Source organism: Chenopodium album, chromosome 5 (assembly GCF_948465745.1).
Source record: "Chenopodium album chromosome 5, dcCheAlbu1.1, whole genome shotgun sequence".
NCBI classification, from domain to species: domain Eukaryota; kingdom Viridiplantae; phylum Streptophyta; class Magnoliopsida; order Caryophyllales; family Amaranthaceae; genus Chenopodium; species Chenopodium album.
In genome coordinates this window covers 70,435,088-70,444,856 of record NC_137838.1, presented here as the reverse complement: position 1 = coordinate 70,444,856, position 9,769 = coordinate 70,435,088, and the positions used below count along the sequence as shown (strand labels likewise).

At 38.2% G+C, this 9,769-nt stretch overlaps 1 non-coding gene across 1 annotated transcript; it reads right to left on the bottom strand.

Moving 5' to 3' along the window:
- Positions 1–2,561: 2,561 nt before the first annotated feature.
- On the bottom strand, positions 2,562–2,668 carry LOC145633375 (small nucleolar RNA R71). Its single transcript, XR_014112705.1, has one exon. It is a non-coding gene; the product is annotated as a small nucleolar RNA R71 (small nucleolar RNA).
- Positions 2,669–9,769: the final 7,101 nt, after the last annotated feature.

Genomic DNA, 9,769 nt, shown 5'->3' with positions numbered 1-9,769 from the left:
CAATGATGATTATGATTGATGAGTGATTTTGATATAACAATACATGCTTCAACGTTGTGTTAAGATTCCATGACAAAGGGTTCCTAAGGGAAGTATATTTGGTCATGTATCTGTGCGGTGTGTGAAAATGATACTAAAGTTAGGCCGCAAGGGCTAACTGTGTGGAAAAGATTATTTCAAGAAGAGTCAAATGATGGTGACTCTTAGGCTAAGTAAGCTAATGAAGTAGGGATCAAGCCCCTAAGTCTAGCTCTAAGTAGATAGGGATGAGCATTGGAGAACCCTTGATATGATCATGGTGTGTGAATGTGAATGTGAATATGAATGCATTTTTATTACAGCCGCACCTCGATGTGAGGTTTCCTACGTATCCATTAGGAATCAGGCCAAACATAGCTCTAGCCAAACCTTGCACAAGTGTGTGTATACCTTAAAAAGGTCTTTTTAAGGGGTTGTAACGTGGTTAGGCTAAAGGTTATAGAAGAAAGGGATAAAAGCTTGATGTAAACGTTCTATATCATGTTTTACCCTCATTTTATAGTTATTTCCGTATGGTTTTTGAGCTCTACGGAGCTATTTCTCGCTAATACTCTCTTCTCTAGTGTGGCTTGGTCTATTTAAATGATTTTATAGGCACATGAAGATTTTCGGATGATTTGAACTTGTTTTGGATAGCTATGAGAGCTTATCAAGATGGAGGAGAATTTTACCCGTGTCCGCCCTGGAGGGCAACATTGCCCTGGCAGCCAGGGCGAAGATGGAAAAGAAGAAAAGTCATGAGAAAGAAGTGAAGAGTTCAACTTCCATCCGCCCGGACCGGGCGACATTGCCCTGGCAGACCGGGCGGACAAAAGCACTGCATATGAAAGATTTCTTGAAGGCTTAAGGTCGTTTTTGCCTCTCGCGTCCGACCGGGCAGCCTTGCCCGGTCAGACCGGGCGGAGTGTTGAAGACCCCGTTTTCCTATTTTTTCGAGATTTCTTAACTAAGTGATATAAATAACCTTTGTAAACCCCGACTAAAACAGACTTAGTTATTATATTCTAGCTTTTAAACACTTTTAGAACCCTAATATTCTCTCTAGAGTCTAGATCTAGATTACATTTCACTTTCAAGTTTTAATCCTTGTTCATCAACAATTGGTACTTTTCTTCATTCAAGCAATTGGTATTCATCTTATTTCTTCTTTTACTTTTAATTACTTATTAATCATGTTTTCTTCATTGATTATTGTTTTTGTTTTCGTTAATATGTGTGAGTAGTTTTCTTATTCCAAGATCTAGCGGAACCCGAATATAATTAATGCATGATTTAATTCTTAAATTCTCTAATAATAATTGTAATTGATATGCTTAATTGATTATGCTTATGCCAATACTAGATTAGGGATAATTGGTATTGTTATTAATCCTTTGATTTAATCGCAACGGGAGTTGGGTTTTGACGGATTTGAATAAATCAATTAAGGGTTTGAAGTTCATCACGAGAGTAGTTGAATGGATGATTAGGAAGTTAGAGTAATGTGCTCAAGGTCTTTAATTTACATGATTCCACGGAAGTAGGCTTGATTGTGATTAGAGAAGCCATTGATAACTCGGGAGAGACCATTGGTATTATTCATGGATTACTTTTCCTCATTAATCAATTGAATTATGTGTTAGGGGTAGAACGACTATTGCATTAATTGTATTCGTGGTGATGCTTGATCTTGGATGTTTTTAGCATTAAATTGTCATATTGCTTTGTTTTAGTCGTTTTAATTAGTTCTTTAGTTATTGATTCTCACTTATTTGATTTGTTTACTTGCTTAGTAATTTCTTGAGTCTATTTAATTAGTTGAACCATAGTCTCTTGGGATCCGACCCTTGCTTGCCCGTCTACATAGTAGTGGTCTAGTTAGGTTTATTTTTGTTAGGTACGCGACACGCCTATCAAATTTTGGCGCCGTTGCCGGGGACTAACTGTTTCATTCTAGTTATTTGTGATTCGTTTTACTAAGCATATATTTTGTTGCTTCGGCTATTGTTCCTTGTGTCTTTGATCTCCCGTTTTAGTTTCTTTGTTGCATGCAAACTCGAAGTTTAGGTTCAGATGATTTAACACCTTTTGATTATGAGATCGAAGCTACTGCAAGAAGACGAAGAGGTAGAAGAAGGAGAAATCGAAATATAAGAAACATGGTCGACCCAGGAACAAAATCTCTTTTGGAATATGGTATTCCGGATACAACAATCGGATTTCTCTCCAGTATTGTTAGACCACCTTTCACCGCTCAGAGTTTTGAGTTGAAGCTCCAATTCATACAGTTCATCTCCAATGATTCTTTTGCGGGCTCATCAAATGATTGCCCTGTGACTCACATTGATAGTTTCTTGGAGAAGTGTGACACTATGAAGCTCAACGGTGTCACTGATGATGCTATTAAACTACGCCTTTTCCTTTTTTCACTAAGGGATAAGGCAAGGGAATGGCTACGAGATGAAGGTATTAGTTCCTTTGATACGTGGGACAAGCTTGTCAAGGCCTTCCTAGTCAAATTCTTGGGGCAAGAGAAAACTGCAAAATTAAGGAACGAGCTATCTACCTTCCATCAATCCAATGACGAATCCCAATATGAGGCATGTAGAAGGTTTAAGCGATTGCAGAGACAATACCCTCACCATGGTATTCCAGAGTGGATGTTGATCCAAACGTTCTATAATGGTTTGACCCATGATTTTCGCATATACATTGATGCTGCGTCTGGAGGTTCTATCATGACGAAGAATCCAATTGATGTGAAGGATTTGATTGAGAAGATGGCGGCTAATGATAATTACCATCCAAGGGGACGAAATGCTATCAACACAGGTTATAAACATGATGTTAATGCTCTAACCATGTTGACTAGTTCTGTGCAGGCACTAACTCATAAGGTCAATCAACTCCAAGCTGAGTCCCCTCGACCCTCGATGGAAACTTGTCAGATGTGTGGATTGCAAGGCCATACGGCACGGGAGTGTCAACCTAATTATGATGGAATGACAATTGAGCAAGCTAGTGCTTTTTATACCACAACCTCCACAAGGCCATTTGATGAAGGGTGGAGAAATCATCAAGGGCTCTCATATATGAACAATCAGGCTCAAGTGAATCCTCAACCACCACCTGCTTTTCAAGCAAGGGCACCTTTGAATCATCAATCCACACAACTACCACCACCCCAAACCTCAAAATTTGATCTTGAATCAATTATGAAGGCTTTTACTACCTCCCAAATTCAACAACAAGAGCTTATATCAAGGCAATTTGAGCTACAAGCAAAGCAAAATGAGTACCTTGAAAACTCAATCCAATTGCTCACCGCTAAAAATAACAGGATAGAGACTCATCTTTTTCAACTTTCACAGCAAGTGAGTCATCTAACAACTCTTCAAGATCAAGCAAAAGTCCAGACGAAACAATGCAATGCAATTTTCGTGAAGAGTAATGAATTGTTTACGGGTGGATTAGAAGAGAAAGTGTGCAATGTGGAGTCAAGAACAGAGAAGCATAAGAGAGAAGGTCCCAAATATGTTGCTCCACAAGCATATGAGGATCCTATGCCTTTCCAGCAAAGGTTATCAAAAGCTGTGCTCGATAAGCATTTTGGGAAGTATTCCGAGACTCTTAAGAAGGTATATGCTACCATTCCTTTTTCCGATCTTGTAGTTTAAATGCCTCCATTTGCAAATTTTGTGAAAGGAATTCTAGATCATGATCATAATGATAAGAAATTAGAAAGTTTGGTAGTAAAGAAGAAATGTTCTGATCTTTTATATGATAGGTTACCACCTAAATTGCATGATCCCGGTAGTTTTACTATCCCTTGTATGATAAATGAAACATATTTTGATAGGGTCTTGTGTGATTTAGGTGCTAGTGTTAATTTAATGCCTTCTTCGGTGTATGAAAAATTAGGTTTGAAAAACCTTAAACCTTCCCCTATATCTCTTTAGATGGCTGATTGAACTGTTAGACTCCCTAAGGGTATAGTTGAAGATGTATTAGTTGGGATTGGTGAACTTGTATTTCCAGTTGACTTTGTTGTAGTGGATATGAAAGAAGACCTTAAGATCCCATTAATCTTTGGTCTTCCTTTTCTTGCTACAAGTCAAGCTTTAATAGATGTTCCTAAAGGACAAGTGACCATTAGAGCTCAGGATAAACAAGTTCTGTTTAAACTTTTCAATGACCATAATTTTACTTTTGATGGTGGTACTTGTTTGAATTGATGCTACTAACCCTTTGGTTAATAAGTGTGTTTCTAATAGAAATCATGTGCGAAAAAAAGACAATATTCCACCACATGATGGGTTTAGCTACATCAAAATAAGCTCGGATACAAAGCACATCAACTCTAATTTGAAGGAGTCTTTTGGAGGTGGATATATTTATGAGAAATTCCACAGAGTATCTTCTCCGTGTGGTGACCCAGGTTGAGCTACTAAAGAGGGGTCGAGCTAAAGACCTTAAACAAGCGCTAAATGGGAGGCAACCCATTCTGTTTTTTATTTATTTATTTTTCTTTTTTTTAGTGCCTTGGGGTTATGATGCGATGTTATTTTGAGGGCGGTCCCAGCTTCACCCTTAGGTATGATCCCTCCTCTGCCAGTAGGGCCTAGTTTTTTTTTTCCCTTGCTCGTTCTTATTCGATATATGTTCACATTGAGGACAATGTGAAGTTTAGCTTGGGGGAGGGATTACTTTTGGCTTTGGGCCATTACTTTGTGAATCATGACAATGAATAGCTAGTAAACTACTTCTCTGTTCCCCTATCCTTGATGATTTAAAGGTTTTTGGCTTGATTTTGATTGAAAGACTTGCAATGCGGATTAATGATCATGATTTGATATTGGATTGTCTTGGCCGAATGGAAATCAACTTTTTGCAACTGTGTATGAATCTGGAGCTTGACTGTGCTAACTGTGAGGCTTGAGCCTTTATTATTTATTCATGTGTGTTAGTTCCTGGTGTGACATTGATCTTAGTTTTGTCTTGAGACTTTTAGTAGTGTGTCATGGTACATTGCACATGCACGATGAGGAGGACGAAGGTCATGTTCATTAGGTAGCCTCCATATGAATTTAGAAACGGTTGTCCCCTTTTTGCTTACCCATGTTGTATCCTCGTCTATGTTTTTCATCTAAGTCACAAAATTAACCTATCGGCCCCAATTAGTAACTTATCCCAAGTCTAGCTTGGGGGAGCCATCTATCTTGGTGTTCTCTATGCTTTGTGATGATGTTTTGGAGAAGATTAATTTGAAGCTTGAAGGTTATTTTTGCTATATGATCTATTTTTTAAGCTCTTATAGTTTGTTATATATAAAAAAAAATCAGCTTCTTGAAGGATAAATAAAAGAGCTTCAAAAATAAGAATAGTGCGATGAATTGTTATGTAGGGTGAATAAGGTGGTAGTTGCTCTCAATTCAAGTTATGTTTGAAGTGCGTATTCTTATGAATCAGTTCGATGGGATTTTGATGTGTATTGTTCATTTTTTATGGCTTCCCTGAGGGACTATATTTACCTACATTTTCCAAATTTTTCCTACCCATTTTCACCCGACCTACATTACAAGCTTGAAAAAAGACCTTCTGACCTTCGTGCATAGTATTGTGTTCATGTGAAACGAGTCTTTTGTCAAAATGCTAGAGTATGTGTCATATTTCGAGTCGACTTTTGACTAGGTTGAGCGGCATCATTACCCTTTAAACACGCGAGTGTTGTGAGAATGGGGGGTTATCATTATTAGTGGGGATGGAGAGAGATCAGGCTCATCTTTAGCTCGCCACATAAAATTGTGCAGAGTGACCACTAAGTGAGATATTCTAGTCATCGATTCCTTATGTGTACATGGTTGACTCTGTTTGATGGCCATTCAGGTTGATTGATAGTCTGAATGAGGTGATTGGTTGGCTAAGATGCTTGTGTGTCCGATTTCGATTTTGAGTATGGTATTTTCAAATGTATTATGGGGTGAAGTATGTTTATTTGGTTGTTGCTAGTCATTGATTGTCTTGCTTGAGGGCAAGCAAGAAGTTAGCTTGGGGGAATTTGATGTAAACGTTCTATATCATGTTTTACCCTCATTTTATAGTTATTTCCGTATGGTTTTTGAGCTCTACGGAGCTATTTCTCGCTAATACTCTCTGCTCTAGTGTGGCTTGGTCTATTTAATTGATTTTATAGGCACATGAAGATTTTCGGATGATTTAAACTTGTTTTGGATAGCTATGAGAGCTTATCAAGATGGAGGAGAATTTTACCCGTGTCCGCCCTGGAGGGCAACATTGCCCTAGCAGCCAGGGCGAAGAAGGAAAAGAAGAGAAGTCATGAGAAAGAAGTGAAGAGTTCAACTTCCATCCGCCCGGAACGGGCGACATTGCCCTTGAAGACCGGGCGGACAAAAGCATTGCATATGAAAGATTTCTTGAAGGCGTAAGGTCGTTTTTGCTTCTCGCGCTCGATCGGGCAGCCTTGCCCGGTCAGACTGGGCGGAGTGTTGAAGACCCCGTTTTCCTATTTTTTCGGGATTTCTTAACTAAGGGATATAAATACCCTTTGTAAACCCCGACTATAACATACTTAGTTATTATATTCTAGTTTTAAAACACTTTTAGAACCCTAATATTCTCTGTAGAGTCTAGATCTAGATTACATTTCACTTTCAAGTTTTAATCCTTGTTCATCAACAATTGGTACTTTTCTTCATTCAAACAATTGGTATTCATCTTATTTCTTCTTTTACTTTTAATTACTTATTAATCATGTTTTCTTCATTGATTATTGTTTTTGTTTTCGTTAATATGTGTGAGTAGTTTTCTTATTCCAAGATCTAGCGGAACCCGAATATAATTAATGCATGATTTAATTCTTAAATTCTCTAATAATAATTGTAATTGATATGCTTAATTGATTATGATTATGCCAATACTAGATTAGGGATAATTGGTATTGTTATTAATCCTTTGATTTAATCGCAATGGGAGTTGGGTTTTGACGGATTTGAATAAATAAATTAAGGGTTTGAAGTTCATCACGAGAGTAGTTGAATGGATGATTAGGAAGTTAGAGTAATGTGCTCAAGGTCTTTAATTTACATGATTCCACGGAAGTAGGCTTGATTGTGATTAGAGAAGCCATTGGTAACTCGGGAGAGACCATTGGTATTATTCATGGATTACTTTTACTCCTTAATCAATTGAATTATGTGTTAGGGGTAGAACGACTATTGCATTAATTGTATTCGTGGTGATGCTTGATCTTGGATGTTTTTAGCATTGAATTGTCATATTTCTTTGTTTTAGTCGTTTTAATTAGTTCTTTAGTTATTGATTCTCACTTATTTGATTTGGTTACTTGCTTAGTAATTGCTAGAGTCTATTTAATTAGTTGAACCACAGTCTCTTGGGATCCGACCCTTGCTTGCCCGTCTACATAGTAGTGGTCTAGTTAGGTTTATTTTTGTTAGGTACGCGACACACCTATCAAAGCTCAAACCCTTGATAAGCCCCCAAGGTGTGCAACTTTGCTATTGAATATTTGTATTTTCATGCTTGAGATTTTCTACTCTTTTTTAGCTCTTTCTTTTGCTTTAGCATTTATTTTATTTTTACAAGTGTGGGCAATCCCGATCATGCGGTCTATCACTCACTTGGCATTCATGTTTCTCAGGCACGGTACCGAGCACTCAATAAGAGACGCAATCTGAGACGTGTTCATATCAAAGATATTGGAACACTTGCCCTTTTGTATACTTTTATTATTTTTTTGGGAAATTCTCTTTGGTGAACTCCAACTTTTTCAATTTCTAAGTGGTAAACATTCTTAAAATTTATTGTCAATGGTAAACCTTAATTAGCTAGCCTAATGCATTGGTAACATTATTGATGATTTTATGTAATTATTTGGCTAACCCTAGTTAATTGCAACACTAATGACTAATCTAACCTCATAAAATAAAATTAATTAAATAATTATTTAAAATAATAATAATAAAAAAAAAACAAACTCCTCCCTTACCCCAGCTAGCCACCACCAGCAGCTCCTCCCTCTGTCGGCGGCCAAGCGCCCCACCATTCCGACATCCAGCCCACCCCTACCCCGGCCGGCACCGGTGACCCATCCCCCCTACCCTCTAAACCCACCACTCGCACCGGTGACCCATCCCCCTACCCACCACCCGAAACTCCCAAATACCCAACCCGAAACCTCACTCAACCCTCCCCCACCATGTTAAAACCCAAATCCGGCCCTTTTCCACCCTCAAAACCTTGGGCGACGAAGTTTCGAGGGTGGGGATGGCCTGATTCGGAGTTCAAAGTGGTTCGGGGAGGGTTTTTTACGGGTTTCGGGTTAGGGATTTGGGGGTTTTGGTTTGGGTTTTCTGGTGGTTTTAGGTAGGGGAGAAGGAAGCTACGTCACCAGCCAGGGTGGGGAAGGCCGAGCGTCTCCGACTAGAAGGTGGGCGCCTGGACGCCGGCAAGGAGAGGGTTGCCGCCGGTGGTTAGGGGGTCTGGGAGGAGTTTTGTTTTTGTTTTTTTTTTTTTGTAAATGGTTGAGTGTAGTAATTAGGGGCTTCTTAGTCATTTCAATTTTTTTTAAAATTTATTAGCTAAACATGATTAAAAAATCAATTAATTATATCAATAATGTTACCAATGCATTAGTAAAGCTAATTAAGGTTTTCCATTGATAATAAATTTTAAGATTGTTTACCACTTAGAAATTTAAAAAGTTGGAGTTCGCCAAATAGAATCTTATTTATTTATTTTGATCTTTTGAAATCACTCAAGTTTTTTTTTAAAAAAATTGCATAAGTTGCACACTTCCCCATCCCAAGGTTAGGTAGATGTAGGTTGAAGAAAGAAAGGTCTATCGTTAGACGAGGCTCAAAGTGGTTTATCAAGAAGAGATTGTATATTTGAAGGGTGAAAGGTAATATATATGATGTGGCTACAAGGGGTGCCTCAAATCATTGGTATACCTTGTGCTTAGTTTGAAATGGATTTTTTTTTTTTTTTTTTTTTTTTTTTTTTTTTTTTGCAATGAAATGTGATGATCATATGTAAGGAAATAAAATGCTCATTTATTAAAAGGAAAAAGGAAAAAAACTCTACAAAATGAATCTAAGGAAAGAAAGGTGCCTATGCTAGACTTATTGGGGAAAGGGTAAATAAAAAAGAGAAAAAAAAATCATGAAATCTTGTCGTCGAAGCTTGCCTCTTGTCCCTTGGCTTATCATCACTTGGTGTTCTTGCCGACTGGAGGTATTGGAAGCCCGTTATTGTCGATCAATTATTGGATTGCTTCCTTTAGCTTCCAACAACTCTCAGTAGTATGACCCCTACCTTGATGGTACCTGTAGCGTACATTTGGGTTCCAACTAGGCAGTCTCTTCTCAAGTGGGGGGTCTTGAATGGGTCCAATAGGAGTAATGAGTCCCTTTGCATGGAGTCGATCGAAAGCATCATCGTAGCTAATTCCAATAGGGGTGAAATCCTTTCTTAGTTGCTTTCTAAATCCTCGATTATCCATGGCTAAGATTTCATTGAGGTCGAAAGTACCAACACTGTTACTAGAGTAGGTGTTTTCGGAAGAAAAAGGATAGTTGTTCTTCTTTCCTTTACAGCCGCTGTTGTTATTGTTACTAGTCTTGGCCTTCTTGTCGCGCGGAGGAACATGAAGGAGATTTGAATCAATGAGGTCTTAAACACGATCTTTAAGGGCGAGATATGCTTCGGTGGT